The 24,754-nt window shown below is 50.9% G+C and overlaps 1 pseudogene; it reads left to right on the forward strand.

The window, feature by feature from the left end:
* Positions 1 to 1,969: 1,969 nt before the first annotated feature.
* LOC123125378 (BTB/POZ and MATH domain-containing protein 2-like) lies at positions 1,970 to 24,207 on the forward strand (annotated as a pseudogene).
* Positions 24,208 to 24,754: the final 547 nt, after the last annotated feature.

Here is a 24,754-nt window from a genome sequence, read left to right on the forward strand (position 1 = left end):
TGGTGGTGCGCTTTCGGCTCGCTTCGGTGCTTGTAGTCATCACTAGGTGGTGTACAAATCTGCATGTAATTTTTATTATTTTTGGTATTCGTTGTACTGTCATGATTCATGATTAAAGATGAATAGATGAAAAGTTTCCCGCAAAAAAGAAACAAGTCTCGGCATGACAAAATCTTTGTCAACTAGCAAGAAAAAGAGCACCATGCATATAACAGCCGATAACAATAGTTAAAATACATAATAACATTGTACATGGTGCAGTTTAAAAAAACATTGTACATGCTCAGCCCTATTAGGTTTGAAGCCAACAAAAAGTTGTATAGGAATTGAAGGTAAAACACTAAATCTTTTTTTAGTTGTTGATTGCTTTTGACATAGCTATCCACTATTCCAAGCGGTAGTAAAACACTAAATCTGAATCGAACATTGACATGAGATGGGTAGTCCAAACATTGCACATGTCCGCTAGCAAAATATAATCTCACTTAATCTTTTATAGTCACCTAAGTCACCATTTTGTGTCTTTTAAGACAAGGCCACTCATAATTTATGATCTCCCCCTGCAGTATTCTAGGATAATCTGCGCAAGACTCGAGGGACCGTGTAGAGGGGGAGATGTGAGCAACTCCCGGCTGCCGTCCTCAAGGTGGTACAAATACATCTGAATGTCTTTTTCCTTGACATTGTAGTAGTAGATGCAGTTAGCTTCGATGGCAGGAAGATGGTTAGTGTCGATGGAGAGACAGTGGCCGGGACCAAGGAATATAGCACGGTTTCCGATGCTCTTGATCGGCTCCAAGGCTTTCCTCTCGAGGTCAAGCCTGAAGACGTGCATGCGCCTTACAAACGGCGAGTACCGTGGGTGGCCTGGCATCGATGGTAGCTTGCCTACAAGCAATAGCTCCCCGACGTTATCCACGAGGAAGCTTCGCTCTGTTACACTATTGTGTTTGATGATGGTAGTGATCTCAAGGTTGGTATGCGGCCCCTTCGGGCAACCCACGACCTTAACTGACCCACCAGCATCGGCGATATATGCGCGGCCTTGGAAGGACAACACGTTAATGAGCATGTTGACCGGACTGCGTTCGGCACTAAACCACCGGGGGAGAGGGTTACTCGGATCATAGCACACTCCGCCTAAACAGTCAAGAAAGAGAAAGACGAGTGGCGCCGTCGCGTCGGCGGTCACAGCGACGCGGGAGCATTGGCGACGAGACGCAAGGCCTGAAGGGAAGCGGAGCGTCGAACCCGTGAAGGGGTTGAGGATGCATATGTCGCAGCCATACCCAGTGTCCACTTTCAGGAGGATAAGACCGTCGGCCGCGCCGACATAGGTGTAGGCACCGTCGTTGAGGAGGGGCACGTTCTTCCGTAGGAAGCGCCCGGTGTCGAGGTTAAGAAAGAGGCGGGAGTCGACGTGGCGGGAGAGATCGTCGAGCATAACCCATCTATGGGGACGGAAGCGGCGGCTTAGGCCGCATGGATCATCCGTGGCGGCACGCCAGCTGCGACACGCGGCACGGAAGGTCATGTAGGAGTCGATGTCACCGGCAGAGAGGAGGATTTCCCCAACGCAGCTGACGAGGTCGGGGGGCAGCGACGACCAGGACACGGACGCCGCCGGCATGGTCTTCGCGCGCGTGCGCCGCTGGTCTGACATTGCTACTTGCTCTATTTATATGTGGTTGATCTCCAGCTGAATCTACGTCCAGGCCACGCGGTACGTATGCTTTTATTGTGCATCTGTGCCCGTGTCCAAGACAGAAACGGTCGGTCTTTTCCCTTTCTATTTGAATTTGGTTCTGCCTCTTTCTCTCCGTTACCGAGGGAGGTTCAAACAGTGTCCGGCTAGGACTATAATTAGAATTAATCACCGTTTCTCATCTATAAATATACATGTAGCCCCGCCCAGATTGAACGTGAGTTTGCTTGCCAGCGAGGCCATCCAGCGGCCTGTTTCGCTTTGTTGGGTCTACTTGTGCGTCTCGCCGGATTCAACTCGCAGACTCGCCATGTCGGCGTCCTTCACCGGTGTGTCTGTCGTCTCCGGCACCGGCGAGCTGTGCCCTTGCGCCGAGTTGTTGGCCGACACCAACGCGGACTATGGGTACCACCTGCTCGTGGTCCAAGACTACACCGCCACCAAGAGAGCGACACCCACCGGCCAGAGCATCAACTCGCGTCATTTCATCATAGGAGTGTTGGAGCTGACTCTCTCAGCCCCTCACCTTCTCTTTTGGTTGCTTCTCACAACACACACACAAGACGATGGAGACACATGTGTTTTGGCGTCGGACTGTCACAGCCCAACCTTTTCTTCTCTCTATTTCTCTTGATGCAAAGCAAACATGATTACAAGTTAAATAGGACATGCACACACACAGCCTGGACACCATACTCGGCAACTAAGGCCACTAACCCATGCACCCACTAACTGCATGTACGACAATACTTGGCCCTTGCGCAACCTCCTCTCAACGGCCTCATGACCAGGCCAACACAACGTGCATGCAGCAACTACTAATCCTGATCTACTTGGCTACTTAACTTAACAACCGGCTCCAGGACTGGTTCACACAGGTTATCCTCCACCTCCTGTACTGTCGCTGTTGCATGGCTTCACGCCTTGCACTCCGGCCGCGTCGCACGACCAGCTTGGCATCACACCTCTTGTACGCTCGAGTGAAGTTTCATCTGCCAACAATGTCCTGGACCATCTATACTACATGCATAAATGAAACCGAACTAAAATGCAGATACAAAATATCAAGATTAAATCTAACAAGTGGTAGATGAGCCTCCAAGGCATAGCAACCTTTGGTTAAGGAGGCTAAAGAAAGGGCCAGAGGTCGCCCGCCCCCCCGCGTCGCCCTCCTCTGGCGACACGGGGGGAACCCTAGCCGCCGCCACTCGCGGGCACTCCACCCCCCTTCCTCGCGCCGCCGCGCCGGAGGGCCGGCCGGCAAAGCCGTGCCGGTCCCCATGAAGGTGGCCGCGGGGCGGATCTGGCTTCCCCGCGCACTCCATCATCACCCCGCGCCCTCCATCACCTCTCCGTGCCTCGACCTCCCACGACGGCTGTCTGCTGGTCCGGCGGGGCTGCGTGTACGCCCTGGCTGTGCTGCGCGGCCGGATCCGGCCTCCACTCGCCGGCCTACCCCTGTGCGGCTCAAGCTTGCCGTGCCTCCCCCCCCGTCACCAGGTTCCATCCATGGTAGTCGCGGGCGCCCCCACGCCCACCCCCTCCAGTTGCTGCCCCCACCCCTGCCGGTCTGGCGGTGGATGCGCCGCACCCTGGCCATCCCTGCAGCTCCCCCCTCCCACCGGCGGTGCGCCCTGGCCTGCCATTGGTGCTGCTGTTGGCTGCGGCTGGGCGTGGGACTTGTGTCGGGTTGCGGGATGCGTACGGCCTGCCTCGCGCAGGCCCCCTCCCCGACGACACTTCCTCCCCCTCGAGCCAAGGTGATAGCTTTCGTGCGGCGGTGGCGAGGCTTCAGTGGTATTGGCAGGCGTGGGGCACCCCGTGACGGGTCCTTGCCGGCGCTGCTCCGGCCCTGGCGGCCTTGTACCTGCGTTTTCCGGTGTCCTAGGCTTGCCGGCGTTATATGCCGGGCGGCCTCGGCCTCGGCGACCAGCGTCTGCGTCCCTTCCACCTTGCTTGGCTCGTCGATGTCCTGACGGCTACGGCCACGGAAGTTTGGATCTGCGTCCCTCCAGTCCCAGCATGCCGTCGTCGCCTGTCGCCGTCGTCTCCCCTCGCGGTGGTCTCTGCCTCGTCGTCGACCATACCCTGTACGCCTCAAAGCGTCCTCCTTTTGCTAGATGCAATGCTCGTGGGTCCGGAGGCGGTGCCACCCTCCGACGGCAGGTGCAGCCCCACCTACCCCCTTCCAGCCTGGTGGTTCCGGCCAGCGTTGGCTTCCTCATCCAAGACTCCATACCCGGCGGCTATGGGATTGCTCAGCTTCTGGCCAGGGAGAAATCTCTGCTCTGGTTGTTGGTGCTGGCAGTGGCGGCGCCTGTCGGTGTCAAAACCGGCAGATCTCGGGTAGGGGGTCCCGAACTGTGCGTCTAAGGCGGATGGTAACAGGAGGCGGGGGACACAATGTTTACCCAGGTTCGGGCCCTCTCGATGGAGGTAATACCCTACTTCCTGCTTGATTGATCTTGATGATATGAGTATTACAAGAGTTGATCTACCACGAGATCGTAGAGGCTAAACCCTAGAAGCTAGCCTATGATTATGATTGTTCTTGTCCTACGGACTAAACCCTCCGGTTTATATAGACACTGGAGGGGGCTAGGGTTACACAGAGTCGGTTACAAGGGAGGAGAACTACATATCCGAATTGCCAAGCTTGCCTTCCACGCAAAGGAGAGTCCCATTCGGACACGGGACGAAGTCTTCAATCTTGTATCTTCATAGTCCAACAGTCCGGCCAAAGTATATAGTCCGGCTGTCCGAGTACCCCCTAATCCAGGACTCCCTCAGTAGCCCCTGGACCAGGCTTCAATGACGATGAGTCCGGCGCGCAGATTGTCTTCGGCATTGCAAGGCGGGTTCTTCTCCAAATCTTGAGTACCTGTCGAGTAGTGTCCGGCTTCCCATGAATGTTGCACTCCCCAGCTTCTGCGCCTAATAATGGCAATCTTCCACGTGTCAAGCGAATGCGAGAAGTCGGGGCATTTTTACACTTGCCACCCTAATCCTGTGAGCAAATCATCTATTTAAAGAGCCGGGGATCCCCAGATCCAGATCACACCATCCTCCCACAGCGAGTATCCATCGGAGCACGCCCGGAAAAGCCCATCCCATCATGGCCGGCCATCGCAACTCCTCCTCTCGCTCCCGTAGCACTAAGCCAGGTAATTGGAAGAAGTGTTCCGTCCCCCACAGCCAATTAGTAGAGTTACAGACCCAGGGGTTTCTCCCTCCAGCATATCTGGTCCCCGTCCGAGCCGGACTAGCCACTTACAATGGCGGGGAGCAAGCGGAGAGCTTTCCCAACCCATCCATGGGGGAGCGAGTATGCCTCACCCCTTACTTATTAAGGGGACTTGGATTTCCAATCCATCCGTTCCTCCGCGGGCTCCTGGAGTTCTACGGCCTCCAGCTGCATAATTTTACTCCCGCCTCCATATTACACATCGCGGGCTACGTCGCTCTTTGCGAGCTGTTTCTGGGCTGCGAAGCTCATTTCGAGCTATGGCAGAGGCTATTCTGCCTCATACTCCGTACACAGGAGGGGTCAATATATCAAGTGGGCGGAGCCGAGATATGGCGCATCGCCGGGACCGGATACCTGTCCGGTACTCCGAAGAAGACATCCGAAGACTGGCCTTCGGAGTTGTTTTATATGGAGGACGTCCCCCTTCCGGACCCTATCCGGATGGGCCTTCCTGAGTTCAATAATGCCCCTTTGAAGAAACGCCGCAGCTGGCGCCCTCGGAGCCCCCGGGAGGAAGATAACGGAGAAGTCCTTTACCTAATGGGCCAGATAAAAGCGCTGGCCAAATCAGGATTGACCATAATTGAGGTCATGTCAATATGTATAATGCGGGGGGTGCAGCCACTTCAATATCGGGGACAACCCATGTGGCACTTCAATGGAGAAGACGATGCCACCCGCTGCGGTCATAAAGGTCCGGACTCCGCCGCTGCTCTAGCGAAAATATTATCCGATTTGTACAAAGGAGAGGAAGAGGAGTTCATCCGCATTAAGCCACGGGATGGATTCTCCATGTACAACCCCCCGAACTGGGTGAGCTGCTACCTTTTACTCCAGACCTTCCAGCATCCTTCATCATAAATATTTACCTTGCTATTTCATAGCAGGAACTGCGAAAAGCTGTGAGGGAGGTCCACAGCCCGTCTCCATAGCCAGAGGACCCTGACCGGGCCCTCGACCCCGGACTCGAAGAAGATCCGGACATATTTGTGGAGCTCGTCGACAGGACGTTCTATCAGTTAAGCTGCGACGGTGCCTTGGTGGCCATCATAGCCGATTATCCTGGCCTGCTCCCTGCATCGCATGTAAGTAAAACCGGAGTCCCAACTTCCGAGAAGGATCCCTTCTTTGCACTTTACCCACCGCACATGTATTGCGTTTTACAGGGAAGGCCCTTGGGGCGCCATGCCGAACCCGTGGTGTCTCATCAACAAGGGGCATCGAAGCCGGGTAGGCTTAAAAGGAAGGCGGTCAGGACTGAGACGCCATCATAGAGGTATGAAAAAACCCTGCTCCGCGGTTGTCATCTTTAAAATATAATAACGTCCATGGTTCCTGGCAGAAAAAACGCTCGCCGGACCGTGTCCGGAGAGCCTGCCGGCCACGCCTCCACCAGCCGGACTACAGAGCCGGACTTAGGGGCAGATGCTAACGTGGGGACAACACCGGATTTTCCTCCTACGGAGGATGCGGATAGGCTGTCCGCTACAATTCCGAAGTGGAGAGCGCCATGAATCATAGGCGTCGCCGGGCTGTACTCCGCGACCCTAGTTTCTCCGAAGAGGCGTTCGATGCCTTCAACTCAGGAGACGCATACATCCGAGCTGCTGAAAATGGCCTTGCCAGAGCCACGGACCAGTATGTAAAGGATATACGGGTAAGAAAATCTGATAATTATGTATACCAGTAGCCCCTGAGACTTGAAACAGTTGGCACAACTGATTTAAGGATCATTATATGTGTAGGTTCTGACGGAGAAGAATACCTAGTTGTCTCAAGAGCTGGAGGAGTGCAAAGCCCAGCTACGGGCCGCAGTTGCCGGAATGGAGGAGTCCAAGAAGGCCCCATCTGGTAATACTTGTCTTGATCGAAAAGAATGAAATGACATGTACCAGTTAGTATTCGGCATTCATGCGAATCTAACAATAGATTCCGCAGATAATCCCGGAGTGAATCCGAAGATCGTTCGAGGGGATGAGCGACATGCTCAACGACAACTAGAGGCTGGCGAGCGCGTGCTTACGCGGGTTAGGCGGGAGAAAAACGATCTCCAAGATGCCAATACCCGGCTGGGTGTTGAACTGAAGATGTTCGGGCCCAGCTTGCTGACTCCGTAAAGGAGAATAAGAGGCTTCGACGTGGCATTTTTAGTAAGTGCTTGAACGAACTTTTATAGAGTTCGGCGAAGAAACCGGCTAACAGAGTTATATCTGTAGGTATGCTGACGGGTCGTCCCGAAGAGGAGATGCCCGGATCTGCGGGCGATCTTCTGCAAGAGCTCTCACAACTGCACCAACAAGTTCAGCAGGTGATGCAGGGCATTGCCCAGGCCTTGTGGCCATCCGCCTCCCTGCCAGGAGGCATGAGGGAGCTCGTAGAGATGCTCAAGGGAGTGCGGCGGCGCTTCCGATTATGGAAGATATCGGCCTGCCGACAAGGCGCAAGGGAAGCCTGGGCCATGGTGAAGACACGATATACCAAGGCTGACCCGAACCACATGGCCGAGGTCGGGCCTGTGGGGTCTGATGGGAAAGAGATCCCCGTTAGTCTGGTGTATGACCAGGTAAAATTAGCCGCAAAGTATTCCCAACAGGATTGTAGGCTAGACAGCCTATTGGATGGTATAGAAGAAGAATTTAGTCAGGCTAAGTGACTGTGTACTTCAAATGACATATTTTGTCTCTAGCCAGATTGTAAATCATTTGTCATGGCAGACCTTTTCGCTTCGACCTCCGGACCCGACAGTCCAGACTGTATCCGAATACCCGCTCAGTTATGTAAAAACCGGGGTACGCGTGGAAACCAGGCGTAGGGGTCATAAGTGCTTGAACAGACAAGTACCCAACTAGCTATGTTATATTACATGGATAGTAAGAAACATCTTCCAGGGAGAATAGTTCCGTTAAGGGTTCCTTTCCCTGGGTACGCATGCATTAATGTGCATGTCCAAACTGCGAACAGAGACGCAGGATATAAACATCTGGGGGCATGTATTGCAATAGGTAAAAGTCATCTTTTGTTCCCCGACCGAATATTCCCTTAAGAACGCTAGCTTTCGGCTTCACCCAGTCTGAGGTACACATCCGGTTGACCCGGCAGTAACAATCACAGAGGTGCTTCCCTTATGCCCTAGCCGAATTAACAGGGACGTAGGGCATAAACACAATAGCCAGGCAACCTAGCTTGGCCAAAACTTAAGTCATATCGATGCATATAATGGCGAAGAAAAGGTACATGTAGAAAAGTAACACATGTGCAAGGGGCATAAAGCCCGGAGTATAATTATATTAAGCTTCTGTGTAAGAAGCCCCCAGGTATAATGAGCATGCACGGCGCGTCAAGATTGTGTAGTCAAGACACACTTTAAGCTTTTAAGGCCATGAAGAAAAAGGGAAGAAAGAAAGAAAGAAAGATAGATAGCGGATATATATAAAAAAAGGGCGGAGGTAAGGAGACGAACACAGAGTCCGGCACTAGGCGTAGAATCTTCGGAGTCTGGCCGCGTTCCATGGGTTTGGCTCGAGTCAATTGTCCGATGCATCACGCGGACGGTACGCTCCACCGGTGAGAACTTTATCGATGATGAAGGGACCTTCCCATTTGGGATTGAGCTTGTCCTTTTTCTTCTTTGGTAGGCGTAGAACGAGTTCGCCAACGTTATAAGTTTTGGCCCGTACTTCTCTGCTTTGATACCGTCGAGCCTGTTGCTGATAGAATGCGGAGCGGGGTTTTGCAACGTCACGCTCCTCCTCCAGGGCATCTAAACTGTCCTGCCGATCAAGCTCGGCTTCTTTCTCTTTGTACATGCGCACTCGAGGTGAGTCATGAATGATGTCGCAGGGCAGTACCGCCTCTGCGCCGTACACCATAAAAAACGGTGTGTATCCGGTAGTGCGATTCGGCGTGGTCCGCAGCCCCCATAGTACGGAGTCGAGCTCCTCAACCCAGTGCGTATCTGATTTCTTCAAGGATCGCACTAGTCTGGGTTTAATGCCGCTCATAATAAGACCATTTGCTCGTTCGACTTGACCGTTTGTTTGGGGGTGATAGACGGAGGCATAATCAAGCTTAATGCCCATGTTGCCGCACCAAGTTTTTACCTCGTCAGCTGTGAAGTTCGAGCCGTTATCGGTGAGGGGACGCCGTAACGGTGTACAACCCCGGATATGAAGTCTATCACTGGTCCGGACTCGGCCGTTTTAACTGGTTTGGCTTCTATCCATTTGGTGAATTTATCCACCATGACCAATAGGTATTTTATCTTATGGCTTCCCCCTTTAAGGGGTCTGACCATATCAAGCCCCCAGACCGCAAAGGGCCAAGTAATGGGGATTGTTCGGAGAGAAGTAGGTGGCAGATGGCTTTGGTTTGCAAAAAGCTGGCAACCGACGCAACGTTGGATGAGGTCCTGTGCTTCTGCTCGGGCCGTCGGCCAGTAAAAACCTGTATGGAAGGCCTTGCTTACAAGGGCCCGAGCTGCGGCGTGATGGCCGCCGAGTCCAGCATGAATTTCTGCCAAAAGTTGCCGTCCTTCCTCTTCGGAGATGCACCTTTGAAGTACTCCGGTAATGCTTTTCTTATAAAGTTCTCCCGCGTGGACCTTGTAGGCTTTAGACCGCCGCACAATGCAACGTGCCTCGTTTGGGTCCTCAGGGAGTTCTTGCCTAGTTAGGTAGGCCAAGAAGGGTTCTGTCCACGGGGCGATGACATCCATAATCACGTGGGCCGAAGGTGTTATTTCGGTGGCAGAGCCTCCGATTGCGTCAGAGTGTTCGGGATCGGGCGTTGTGACCGGATCCGGACTGTTGTTGCCGATCTCCCCTTCCCACACCACGGATGGCTTAAACAGCCTTTCCAAAAAGATATTAGGTGGGACCGGTCGCACTTAGCGCCGATGAGGGCGAGGATATCCGCCGCTTGATTGTTTTCTCGGACCACATGGTGGAATTCGAGCCCCTCGAACCGAGCTGACATTTTGAGGACGGCGTTGCGGTAAGCCGCCATTTTTGGGTCCTTGGCGTCAAAAAATCCATTTATTTGAGATATTGCGAGGTTCGAATCCCCATGCACCTCTAGGTGTTGAATGCCCATGGAGACTGCCATCCGGAGATGATGCAACAAGGCCTCATATTCTGCTGCATTGTTGGAGTCTGTGTATAATATTTGGAGTACGTATTGGACTGTATCTCCGGTGGGGGAGGTCAGGACGACGCCTGCCCCCAGACCAGCCAGCATCTTAGAGCCGTCAAAGTGCATGATCCAATTGGAGTACGCGCCGTACTCTTTAGGGAGTTCGGCTTCCGTCCATTCGGCGACGAAATCAACCAGTACTTGCGACTTAATGGCTCGCCGTGGTTTGTATGTTATGTCGAATGGGAGGAGCTCAATAGCCCATTTAGCAATCCGGCCCGTGGCATCGCGGTTATTTATTATGTCGTTGAGTGGTACTTCAGAAGCCACCATAATTGAACACTCTTGAAAGTAGTGTCGTAGCTTCTGGGATGCCATGAAGACCGCGTATGCTATCTTTTGATAATGTGGGTACCGTGATTTGCATGGAGTGAGGATAGTGGATACGTAGTATACCGACTTTTGAAGCGGGAACTTATGTCCGCCCGTCTCTCGTTCAACGACGAGCACTGCGCTTACAACTTGGTGTGTTGCCGCTATATATAATAGCATTGGTTCGCCGATATTTGGCGCGGCCAAGATTGGGTTGCTGGCCAAGACGGCTTTTATTTCTTCCAATCCGGTTGTGGCCGCATCCGTCCATTCGAAGTGTTCGGTGCGTCGAAGAAGGCGATAAAGAGGTAGTGCCTTTTCTCCCAATCGGGAGATAAAGCGGCTTAAGGCAGCCATGTTGGGAATCGTAGCATAATTTAAAATTTTCCTACGCTCACCAAGATGCATCTATGGAGTCTACTAGCAACGAGGGGAAAGGAGTGCATCTACATACCCTTGTAGATCGCGAGCGGAAGCGTTCCAATGAACGTGGATGACGGAGTCGTACTCGCCGTGATCCAAATCACCGATGACCGAGTGCCGAACGGACGGCACCTCCGCGTTCAACACACGTACGGTGCAGCGACGTCTCCTCCTTCTTGATCCAGCAAGGGGGAAGGAGAGGTTGATGGAGATCCAGCAGCACGACGGCGTGGTGGTGGATGTAGCGGGTCTCCGGCAGGGCTTCGCCGAGCTTCTGCGAGAGAGAGAGGTGTTGCAGGGGAGGAGGGAGGCGCCCAAGGCTGTAGGTTGCTGCCCTCCCTCCCCCCCTTTATATAGGCCCCCTGGGGGGGCGCCGGCCCCTGGAGATGGGATCTCAAGGGGGGGGGGGGCGGCCAAAGGGGGGGAAGGGGTTGCCTTGCCCCCCAAGGCAAGGGGGAAGCCCCCCCACCCTAGGGTTCCCAAACCTAGGCGCATGGGGGAAGGCCCATGGGGGGGCGCCCAGCCCACTAGGGGCTGGTTCCCTTCCACTTTCAGCCCATGGGGCCCTCCGGGATAGGTGGCCCCACCCGATGGACCCCCGGGACCCTTCCGGTGGTCCCGGTACAATACCGGTAACCCCCGAAACTTTCCCGGTAGCCGAAACTTGACTTCCTATATATAATTCTTCACCTCCGGACCATTCCGGAACCTCTCGTGACGTCCGGGATCTCATCCGGGACTCCGAACAACTTTCGGGTTTCCGCATACATATATCTCTACAACCCTAGCGTCATCGAACCTTAAGTGTGTAGACCCTACGGGTTCGGGAGACATGCAGACATGACCGAGACGCCTCTTCGGTCAATAACCAACAGCGGGATCTGGATACCCATGTTGGCTCCCACATGTTCCACGATGATCTCATCGGATGAACCACGATGTCGAGGATTCAGTCAATCCCGTATACAATTCCCTTTGTCAATCGGTATGTTACTTGCCCGAGATTCGATCGTCGGTATCCCAATACCTTGTTCAATCTCGTTACCGGCAAGTCTCTTTACTCGTACCGCAATGCATGATCCCGTGACTAACGCCTTAGTCACATTGAGCTCATTATGATGATGCATTACCGAGTGGGCCCAGAGATACCTCTCCGTCATACGGAGTGACAAATCCCAGTCTCGATCCGTGCCAACCCAACAGACACTTTCGGAGATACCCGTAGTGCACCTTTATAGTCACCCAGTTACGTTGTGACGTTTGGCACACCCAAAGCACTCCTACGGTATCCGGGAGTTGCACGATCTCATGGTCTAAGGAAAAGATACTTGACATTGGAAAAGCTCTAGCAAACGAAACTACACGATCTTTTATGCTATGCTTAGGATTGGGTCTTGTCCATCACATCATTCTCCTAATGATGTGATCCCGTTATCAATGACATCCAATGTCCATAGTCAGGAAACCATGACTATCTGTTGATCAACGAGCTAGTCAACTAGAGGCTTACTAGGGACACGTTGTGGTCTATGTATCACACATGTATTACGATTTCCGGACAATACAATTATAGCATGAATAATAGACAATTACCATGAACAAAGAAATATAATAATAACCATTTATTATTGCCTCTAGGGCATATTTCCAACAGTCTCCCACTTGCACTAGAGTCAATAATCTAGTTACATTGTGATGAATCGAACACCCATTGCGTCCTGGTGTTGATCATGTTTTGCCCTAGGGAGAGGTTTAGTCAACGGATCTGCTACATTCAGGTCCGTATGTACTTTACAAATATCTATGTCTCCATTTTGAACACTTTCACGAATGGAGTTGAAGCGACGCTTGATATGCCTGGTCTTCCTGTGAAACCTGGGCTCCTTCGCAAGGGCAATAGCTCCAGTGTTGTCACAGAAGAGAGTCATCGGGCCCGACGCATTGGGAATCACCCCTAGGTCGGTAATGAACTCCTTCATCCAGACTGCTTCCTGTGCTGCCTCCGAGGCTGCCATGTACTCCGCTTCACATGTAGATCCCGCCACGACGCTTTGCTTGCAACTGCACCAGCTTACTGCTCCTCCATTCAAAATATACACGTATCCGGTTTGTGACTTCGAGTCATCCAGATCTGTGTCGAAGCTAGCGTCGACGTAACCCTTTACGACGAGCTCTTCGTCACCTCCATAAACGAGAAACATATCCTTAGTCCTCTTCAGGTACTTCAGGATATTCTTGACCGCTGTCCAGTGTTCCATGCCGGGATTACTTTGGTACCTTCCTACCAAACTTACGGCAAGGTTTACATCAGGTCTGGTACACAGCATGGCATACATAATAGACCCTATGGCCGAGGCATAGGGGATGACACTCATCTTTTCTCTATCTTCTGCCGTGGTCGGGCATTGAGCCGTGCTCAATTGCACACCTTGCAATACAGGCAAGAACCCCTTCTTGGACTGATCCATATTGAACTTCTTCAATATCTTGTCAAGGTATGTACTCTGTGAAAGACCAATGAGGCGTCTTGATCTATCTCTATAGATCTTGATGCCTAATATATAAGCAGCTTCTCCAAGGTCCTTCATTGAAAAACACTTATTCAAATAGGCCTTTATACTTTCCAAGAATTCTATATCATTTCCCATCAATAATATGTCATCCACATATAATAAGAGAAATGCTACAGAGCTCCCACTCACTTTCTTGTAAACACAGGCTTCTCCATAAGTCTGTGTAAACCCAAACGCTTTGATCATCTCATCAAAGCGAATGTTCCAACTCCGAGATGCTTGCACCAGCCCATAGATTGAGCGCTGGAGCTTGCATACTTTGTTAGCATTCTTAGGATCGACAAAACCTTCCGGCTGCATCATATACAACTCTTCCTTAAGGAAGCCGTTAAGGAATGCCGTTTTGACGTCCATCTGCCATATCTCATAATCATAGTATGCGGCAATTGCTAACATGATTCGGACGGACTTCAGCTTCGCTACGGGTGAGAAAGTCTCATCGTAGTCAACCCCTTGAACTTGTCGATAACCCTTAGCGACAAGTCGAGCTTTGTAGATGGTCACATTACCATCTGCGTCCGTCTTCTTCTTAAAGATCCATTTGTTTTCTATGGCTCGCCGCTCATCGGGCAAGTCAGTCAAAGTCCATACTTTGTTTTCATACATGGATTCTATCTCGGATTTCATGGCTTCTAGCCATTTGTCGGAATCCGGGCCCGCCATCGCTTCTTCATAGTTCGAAGGTTCACCGTTGTCTAACAACATGATTTCCAGGACAGGGTTGCCGTACCACTCTGGTGCGGAACGTGTCCTTGTGGACCTACGAAGTTCAGTAACTTGATCCGAAGCTTCATGATCATCATCATTAACTTCCTCCCCAGTCGGTGTAGGCACCACAGGAACATTTTCCCGCGCTGCGCTACTTTCCGGTTCGGAAGGGGTGACTATCACCTCATCAAGTTCCACTTTCCTCCCACTCAATTCTTTCGAGAGAAACTCCTTCTCCAGAAAGGACCCGTTCTTGGCAACGAAGATCTTGCCTTCGGATCTGAGGTAGAAGGTATACCCAATAGTTTCCTTAGGGTATCCTATGAAGACGCATTTTTCCGACTTGGGTTCGAGCTTTTCAGGTTGAAGTTTCTTGACATAAGCATCGCATCCCCAAACTTTTAGAAACGACAGCTTAGGTTTCTTCCCAAACCATAATTCATACGGTGTCGTCTCAACGGATTTCGACGGAGCCCTATTTAAAGTGAATGCGGCAGTCTCTAAAGCATAACCCCAAAATGAGAGCGGTAAATCGGTAAGAGACATCATAGATCGCACCATATCCAATAGAGTGCGATTACGACGTTCGGACACACCATTTCTCTGAGGTGTTCCAGGCGGCGTGAGTTGTGAAACTATTCCACATTTCCTTAAGTGTGCACCAAACTCGTGACTTAAATATTCTCCACCACGATCTGATCGTAAGAATTTTATTCTCCTGTCACGTTGATTCTCAACCTCACTCTGAAATTCCTTGAACTTTTCAAAGGTTTCAGACTTGTGTTTCATTAGGTAGACATACCCATATCTACTTAAATCATCAGTGAGAGTGAGAACATAACGATATCCTCCGCGAGCCTCAACACTCATTGGACCGCACACATCGGTATGTATGATTTCCAATAAGTTGGTTGCTCGCTCCATTGTTCCGGAGAACGGAGTCTTGGTCATCTTACCCATGAGGCATGGTTCGCACGTGTCAAATGATTCGTAATCAAGAGACTCCAAAAGTCCATCTGCATGGAGCTTCTTCATGCGCTTGACACCAATGTGACCAAGGCGGCAGTGCCACAAGTATGTGGGACTATCGTTATCAACTTTACATCTTTTGGTATTCACACTATGAACATGTGTAACATCACGTTCGAGATTCATCAAAAATAAACCATTGACCAGCGGGGCATGACCATAAAACATATCTCTCAAATAAATAGAACAACCATTATTCTCGGATTTAAATGAGTAGCCATCTCGAATTAAACGAGATCCAGATACAATGTTCATGCTCAAAGCTGGCACTAAATAACAATTATTGAGGTTTAAAACTAATCCCGTGGGTAGATGCAGAGGTAGCGTGCCGACGGCGATCACATCGACCTTGGAACCATTCCCGACGCGCATCGTCACCTCGTCCTTTGCCAGTCTCCGTTTATTCCGTAGTTCCTGTTTTGAGTTACAAATATGAGCAACCGCACCGGTATCAAATACCCAGGAGCTACTACGAGTACTGGTAAGGTACACATCAATTACATGTATATCACATATACCTTTGGTGTTGCCGGCCTTCTTCTTGTCCGCTAAGTATTTGGGGCAGTTCCGCTTCCAGTGACCACTTCCCTTGCAATAAAAGCACTCAGTTCAGGCTTGGGTCCATTCTTCGACTTCTTCCCGGCAACTGGCTTACCGGGCGCGGCAACTCCCTTGCCGTCCTTCTTGAAGTTCTTCTTACCCTTGCCCTTCTTGAACTTAGTGGTTTTATTCACCATCAACACTTGATGTTCTTTTCTGATCTCCCCTTCCGCTGATTTCAGCATTGAATATACCTCGGGAATGGTCTTTTCCATCCCCTGCATATTGTAGTTCATCACAAAGCTCTTGTAGCTTGGTGGAAGCGACTGGAGGATTCTGTCAATGACCGCGTCATCGGGAGATTAACTCCCAGCTGAGTCAAGCGGTTGTGCAACCCAGACATTCTGAGTATGTGCTCACTAACAGAACTATTCTCCTCCATTTTACAGCTGAAGAACTTGTCGGAGACATCATATCTCTCGACCCGGGCATGAGCTTGGAAAACCATTTTCAGCTCCTCGAACATCTCATATGCTCCATGTTTCTCAAAACGCTTTTGGAGACCCGGTTCTAAGCTGTAAAGCATGCCGCACTGAACGGGGAGTAATCATCAGCACGTGTTTGCCAAGCGTTCATAACGTCTTGGTTTCTGGGATTGGTGCTTCACCTAGCGGTGCTTCTAAGACATAATCTTTCTTGGCTACTCTGAGGATTTGCCTCAGGTTCCGGACCCAGTCCGTATAGTTGCTGCCATCATCTTTCAGCTTGGTTTTCTCTAGGAACGCATTGAAATTGAGGACAACGTTGGCCATTTGATCTACAAGACATAGTGTAAAGATTTTAGACTAAGTTCATGATAATTAAGTTCATCTAATCAAATTATTTAATGAACTCCCACTCAGATAGACATCCCTCTAGTCATCTAAGTGAAACATGATCCGAGTTCAACTAGGCCGTGTCCGATCATCACGTGAGACGGACTAGTCAAGATCGGTGAACATCTCCATGTTGATCGTATCTTCCATACGACTCATGCTCGACCTTTCGGTCCTCCGTGTTCCGAGGCCATGTCTGTACATGCTAGGCTCGTCAAGTCAACCTAAGTGTATTGCGTGTGTTCCGAGGCCATGTCTGTACATGCTAGGCTCGTCAACACCCGTTGTATTCGAACGTTAGAATCTATCACACCCGATCATCACGTGGTGCTTCGAAACAACGAACCTTCACAACGGTGCACAGTTAGGGTGAACACTTTCTTGAAATTATTATAAGGGATCATCTTACTTACTACCGTCGTTCTAAGCAAATAAGATGTAAAACATGATAAACATCACATGCAATCAAATAGTGACATGATATGGCCAATATCATCATGCTCCTTTGATCTCCATCTTCGGGGCACCATGATCATCTTCGTCACCGGCATGACACCATGATCTCCATCATCATGATCTCCATCATCATGATCTCCATCATTGTGTCTTCATGAAGTCGTCACGCCAACGATTACTTCTACTTCTATGGCTAACGCGTTTAGCAACAAAGTAAAGTAATTTACATGGCGTTATTCAATGACACGCAGGTCATACAAAATAATAAAGACAACTCCTATGGCTCCTGCCGGTTGTCATACTCATCGACATGCAAGTCGTGATTCCTATTACAAGAATATGATCAATCTCATACATCACATATATCATTCATCACATCTTCTGGCCATATCACATCACATAGCACTTGCTGCAAAAACAAGTTAGACGTCCTCTAATTGTTGTTGCAAGTTTTTACGTGGTTTGTAGGTTTCTAGCAAGAACGTTTTCTTACCTACGTATGACCACAACGTGATTTGCCAATTTCTATTTACCCTTCATAAGGACCCTTTTCATCGAATCCGTTCCGACTAAAGTAGGAGAGACAGACACCCGCTAGCCACCTTATGCAACTAGTGCATGTCAGTCGGTGGAACCTGTCTCACGTAAGCGTACGTGTAAGGTCGGTCCGGGCCGCTTCATCCTACAATACCGCCGAAACAAGAAAAGACTAGTAGCGGCAAGAAGAATTGGCAAACTCAACGCCCACAACTGCTTTGTGTTCTACTCGTGCATAGTAACTACGCATAGGCCTGGCTCATGATGCCACTGTTGGGAATCGTAGCATAATTTTAAAATTTTCCTACGCTCACCAAGATGCATCTATGGAGTCTACTAGCAACGAGGGGAAAGGAGTGCATCTACATACCCTTGTAGATCGCGAGCGGAAGCGTTCCAATGAACGTGGATGACGGAGTCGTACTCGCCGTGATCCAAATCACCGATGACCGAGTGCCGAACGGACGGCACCTCCGCGTTCAACACACGTACGGTGCAGCGACGTCTCCTCCTTCTTGATCCAGCAAGGGGGAAGGAGAGGTTGATGGAGATCCAGCAGCACGACGGCGTGGTGGTGGATGTAGCGGGTCTCCGGCAGGGCTTCGCCGAGCTTCTGCGAGAGAGAGAGGTGTTGCAGGGGAGGAGGGAGGCGCCCAAGGCTGTAGGTTTCTGCCCTCCCTCCCCCCCTTTATATAGGCCCCCTGGGGGGGCGCCGGCCCCTGGAGATGGGATCTCAAGGGGGGGCGGCGGCCAAAGGGGGGGAAGGGGTTGCCTTGCCCCCCAATGCAAGGGGGAAGCCCCCCCCCCCCACCCTAGGGTTCCCAACCCTAGGCGCATGGGGGAAGGCCCATGGGGGGCGCCCAGCCCACTAGGGGCTGGTTCCCTTCCACTTTCAGCCCATGGGGCCCTCCGGGATAGGTGGCCCCACCCGATGGACCCCCGGGACCCTTCCGGTGGTCCCGGTACAATACCGGTAACCCCCAAAACTTTCCCGGTAGCCGAAACTTGACTTCCTATATATAATTCTTCACCTCCGGACCATTCCGGAACCTCTCGTGACGTCCAGGATCTCATCCGGGACTCCGAACAACTTTCGGGTTTCCGCATACATATATCTCTACAACCCTAGCGTCACCGAACCTTAAGTGTGTAGACCCTACGGGTTCGGGAGACATGCAGACATGACCGAGACGCCTCTCCGGTCAATAACCAACAGCGGGATCTGGATACCCATGTTGGCTCCCACATGTTCCACGATGATCTCACCGGATGAACCACGATGTCGAGGATTCAGTCAATCCCGTATACAATTCCCTTTGTCAATCGGTATGTTACTTGCCCGAGATTCGATCGTCGGTATCCCAATACCTTGTTCAATCTCGTTACCGGTAAGTCTCTTTACTCGTACCGCAATGCATGATCCCGTGACTAACGCCTTAGTCACATTGAGCTCATTATGATGATGCATTACCGAGTGGGCCCAGAGATACCTCTGCGTCATACGGAGTGACAAATCCCAGTCTCGATCCGTGCCAACCCAACAGACACTTTCGGAGATACCCGTAGTGCACCTTTATAGTCACCCAGTTACGTTGTGACGTTTGGCACACCCAAAGCACTCCTACGGTATCCGGGAGTTGCACGATCTCATGGTCTAAGGAAAAGATACTTGACATTGGAAAAGCTCTAGCAAACGAAACTACACGATCTTTTATGCTATGCTTAGGATTGGGTCTTGTCCATCACATCATTCTCCTAATGATGTGATCCCGTTATCAATGACATCCAATGTCCATAGCCAGGAAACCATGACTATCAGTTGATCAACGAGCTAGTCAACTAGAGGCTTACTAGGGACACGTTGTGGTCTATGTATCCACACATGTATTACGATTTCCGGACAATACAATTATAGCATGAATAATAGACAATTACCATGAACAACGAAATATAATAATAACCATTTATTATTGCCTCTAGGGCATATTTCCAACAAGCCACGCATCCAGTTAGTTTCTGGATTTGCTTGAGGTCTGTTGGGATAGCCAACTGTGACAGAGCTCGGATTTTAGCCGGATTTGCTTCAATTCCTCTATTGGAAACAATGAAGCCCAAGAGCTTTCCGGCGGGCACGCCGAAAACGCATTTTTCCGGATTGAGCTTGATGTCATATGTTCGGAGATTGTCGAACGTGAGCCTCAAGTCGTCTATTAAGGATTCGACGTGTCTGGTTTTAATGACCACATCATCTACGTATGCCTCCACTGTTTTGCCGATTTGTGTTTCCAGGCATGTCTGAATCATGCGTTGATAGGTTGCACCGGCGTTTTTGAGCCCGAAAGGCATGGTGTTAAAACAGAAGGGGCCGTATGGAGTGATGAATGTTGTCGCGGCTTGATCGGACTCCGTCATCTTGATTTGATGGTATCCGGAGTATGCGTCGAGGAAACACAATGAGTCGTGTCCTGCGGTAGCGTCGATAATTTGATCGATGCGGGGGAGGGGGAAGGGATCCTTGGGGCAAGCCTTGTTAAGGTCCTTGAAATCGACACATAGGCGCCAGGATTTGTCCTTCTTTGGTACCATTACCAGGTTTGCTAGCCAGTCCGGATGTTTTATTTCTCTAATGAATCCGGCTTCGAGTAACTTGGCTAGCTCCTCTCCCATGGCTTGTCGCTTAGGCTCTGAGAAACGTCGAAGAGTCTGCTTGACTGGCTTGTATCCCTTTAGAATGTTTAGGCTATGCTCGGCCAGCCTGCGTGGGATTCCTGGCATGTCTGAAGGATGCCAGGCGAAGATGTCCCAATTCTCGCGCAAGAACTCCCGCAGTGCGGCGTCTGTTGTGGGGTTCAGCTGTGCTCCGATGGATGCTATTTTTGTAGTGTCCGTTGGGTGGACCTGGAATTTGACTATTTCGTCCGCTGGTTTAAAAGAGGTGGACTTGGGTCTTTTGTCGAGTATCACGTCGTCCCTGTCCACTGTGGAGCGCAGCGCAGTTAGTTCTTCGGCCGCGAGAGCTTCGGATAACGCCTCGAGGGACAGTGCGGCGGTTTTATTTTCGGCGCGAAGTGCTATGTCCGGATCTCTAGCTAGAGTGATGATTCCATTAGGCCCGGGTATTTTGAGCTTCATGTACCCGTAATGGGGTATAGCTTGAAAGATCGTGAATGCCTCCCGCCCTAAAAGGGCGTGGTATCCGCTACTGAACGGGACCACTTGGAATGTGATTTCTTCATACCTATAATTCTCCGGCGTGCCGAATACCACATCTAGTGTGATTTTCCCCGCACATCGTGCCTCCCGACTAGGGATGATTCCTCTGAAGGTCGTGCTGCTTTGCTCAATGCGGCTCTTGTCTATTTCCATTTTGCTAAGAGTCTCCTCGTAGATGAGGTTTAATCCGCTGCCACCGTCCATGAGCACTTTAGTAAGCCGGAAGCCGTCCACAATTGGACTAAGGACCAAAGCGGCTGGTGCTCGGACTGTTCGGAATTGAGGTTCGTCACTGGCATTGAAGGTTATGGCCGTATCCATGGATTTATTGCTGCAACGTGGCAGACTTCGGCGAGGCTGCGGAGTGCTCGCTTGCGCCTATTATTTGAGGCGAAAGTCTCAAAGACTGTCAATACTGTATTGTTATTTTCCACGGGATGGTGCTCTGTGGTATTGTTGATGAGGAGATCCTCGCCGCTCTTGGCCACCTGCCGGAGTATCCAACATGCTCTAAGGCTGTGTGTTGGCATGGTATCCGGTGTACTGTGAATTTTGCATGGCCCATTGAGCCATCCCTCCAATACAGTTCCGCGCCCTGTAGTGGGCTTTGATTTCTTTGTAATTAGATCGGGTGACTTACGAGAGTACATCCTTTTAGTTCGGACGGGTGGTTTAGTGAGAGCCGGAGGATCCCAGAATTTTGTTTGGGTTTTCCAGGCGCTTTCCATCGCACAGTACTTCCGTACTATGGCCGCCAAGTCAGCGAAGTGTGCTATGTCACGGCGACTTATGGCGTTGATGATTCCCTTGTCCGTGCAATTTTAGCAAAAGAATGAAATTGCGTCTTCCTCGCGACAGTCCTTGACCTTGCTCATTACAAGGAGGAATCTGGCCCAATAGTGATATACTGTCTCTTGTGGCTCTTGTCTAACGTGGGAAAGATCACTTATGTCTGGGTGGGTGGGTAGATTTAGGTCCAAACCCTCACCCGATCTGAGACCCAGGGGCAGAGGAGTTTCCGAGCTTGGCAGTTCGGGCTCCGGGATGTTGCCCAATTTTTCTGGCCCGCTGTCCGATTCTAGGTTCGAAGCTTGGGCCATGTCCTCCCGTAGACGGGTATCCGGCTCGGAGAGCTCGGGAATCCGGACATAGTTCGTCCTCAAGATAGAGGAAGAATCGTTGCGTTGCTCCTCCACCACCGCTATCTGATGGGTGACCGGCGGAGAGTTAATCTCCCTTTGGTCGGGTTTAAGCCCGATCCAATCATAGTCCGTAGCGACTCCCAGGGCGGCGATGCGATCCAAGAGCTCGTTCAAGGAAGAGAGCTCCATTGGATCCATCTGCTCGGCGAATCCCGAGCCGATGTGGAGGCTGTTTTTGATGACCCGAGAAGTCATCGTCGGCGCGACGGCCGAACAGGCGGTCATGATGAAGCCGCCTAATCGGAGAGTTTGGCCTACAGCCAGGCCCCCCCCCCCCCCCCCGAGGTAATGTTGTCCTTGACAACAAGACGAGCCATCAAGCCTTATCGTGACGGCACAATGGAACTCTCAATGAAAGCACCAATGTCGGTGTCAAAACCGGCGGATCTCGGATAGGGGGTCCCGAACTGTGCGTCTAAGGCTGATGGTAACAGGAGGCGGGGGACACAATGTTTACCCAGGTTCGGGCCCTCTCGATGCAGGTAATACCCAACTTCCTGCTTGATTGATCTTGATGATATGAGTATTACAAGAGTTGATCTACCACGAGATCGTAGAGGCTAAACTCTAGAAGCTAGCCTATGATTATGATTGTTCTTGTCCTACGGACTAAACCCTCCGGTTTATATAGACACCGGAGGGGGCTAGGGTTACACAGAGTCGGTTATAAGGGAGGAGATCTACATATCCGAATTGCCAAGCTTGCCTTCCACGCAAAGGAGAGTCCCATCCGGACACGGGACGAAGTCTTCAATCATGTATCTTTATAGTCCAACAGTCCGGCCAAAGTATATAGTCTGGCTGTCCGAGTACCCCCTAATCCAGGACTCCCTCAGCGCCCGTGGGTGTCGTCTTTCCTTCTTGAAGGCGCTGCCATGGCCTTTAGTTGCGCCCCTCTTCGAGCTCGGGGGAAACCCTAGGTCCGGCTGCTTCGGACCGGATGGCGAAGACGTCTTGGCGTCGGTTTCCTTCTTGAAGACGCTATCTTGCTCGCTAGCAGTGTCCCCGGCGTTGGTTTGGTGATGTTGAGGCTTATTGCTGGTTCGGCATTGTCTCTTGGTTCGGGTTAGGTTTGGTCTAGCTGCGTTCTTTCCTTTGTTCGGGCCGAGCATCCCTTCTCTTTCTGCTCCGGGCACCATGTTCGCGCCTGTCTGCGTTCGTGTAATGTGTTGTACTCCCGCTGTACTCATTCTACTCCTTCTATCAATGAAATGATACGCAAGCTTTGCGTATTCGCGAAAAAGATCATGAGTGGTACATCCGGTGCTTCCCTAACGGTGACAAGCCAAGCTGTGCCGACTTCATACCTCTCTACCTTTGTCGTCTCGTAGACGACGACGACGACGATGAAGACGAGACTGTGGAGGCCAAGTTCAGTTTTAGTTTCATCGACCAGGTCGAGAAGCACAAGCCAGTGTACATTCGTGGAACTAAGACCTACAGCTTCTCCCGCAGTGAGACGTCCCAGGGCACCGACAAGTTCACAAGGAAAGATGTCCTTGAACAATCACGTAATATGAAGTGTGATGGTTTCACCATCCGATGCGATGTCCTCGTTTGCAACACCGAGGTTGCCGCCATCCTTTCTCATGATATATGTCAGCATTTCCTTCAAACCAAGGTGGGTGCCGACGTGATGTTTGACGTCAGCGGCGAGATGTTTGCAGCACACCGGTGTGTGCTTGCTGCCCGATCAACAGTCTTCATGGCGCAACTATTTGGCCCCATGAAGGAAGGCACCAGTATGTCTAGCGTAATACAAATCAAAGACATGGACGCAGCAATATTCAGCACTTTGCTTAGCTTCATCTACACTGACTCGTTTCCAGACATGGAGAAGGATGACATGGAGGAGGACGAAGTTCAAGACGTTGAAGAAGAGGATGAAATGAGGTTGGAATAGCTACAAGACTTGTTTGCAGCGGCAGACATATATGACCTCCAGCGGCTCAAGTCCATATGTGATAAGCACTTGTCTGAGGAGGTACCCGTGAGCTCGGTGGGGTCCACTCTTGCTCTGGCCGAGCGACACCATTGTCACGGTCTGAAAGAGGCATGTTTGAGGTTCATCCAAGCCCAATCTCTCTCATGCCTGCAAAGAATAATGGAAACTAATGGCTGGGAGTTTTTGACCAGGACTAATCCCTCTGTTTTGAACGAGCTCATTACCAAGCTTGCTTCGAACCAGCGCAAATAGCACTCTATATATGGTACGCATGGATCCTTAGAGCTAGATGAGAGAGATTGCGTGTGCGTGTGTGTGTGTGTGATCCTATATAGTTACGTGTCTTGATTTTGTCTCATCGTGTAATTTGCATATATGCTCCTGAATCAACAAGATCCAACACATGGGCAAATTGTCTCTCCATGAAATGGATGGTCTATTAATTCGGGTGCAAGCGTCAACATCAATGTGCATTGCAGCACAGTGCAAGTTCACTCGCTAGTCGTACCCTAGTATATTTCTCCGTGCGCTTTTTTGCGAGTGGATTTCTCCGTGCATTTTCTTTGTGGGTGGATTTTTCCGTGCATTTTTTTTTGTGGGTGGATTTCTCCGTGCATTAATCATGTCGTATATTGTTCCCTCAACTCGGACGGTGGCTATACTAGTTATCTATATTCTCCCTCGCAAAGTTCATATGTCTATTATGCTACGGAGACATCTCCAACAGCCGCGCTACGCACGGCGCGCTAAAAACCCATTTAAAGCGTGCGGATCGTCTATTTTCGCGCGGCGGGTGCGT

Source organism: Triticum aestivum, chromosome 5D, assembly GCF_018294505.1.
Source record: "Triticum aestivum cultivar Chinese Spring chromosome 5D, IWGSC CS RefSeq v2.1, whole genome shotgun sequence".
Classification (NCBI taxonomy): domain Eukaryota; kingdom Viridiplantae; phylum Streptophyta; class Magnoliopsida; order Poales; family Poaceae; genus Triticum; species Triticum aestivum.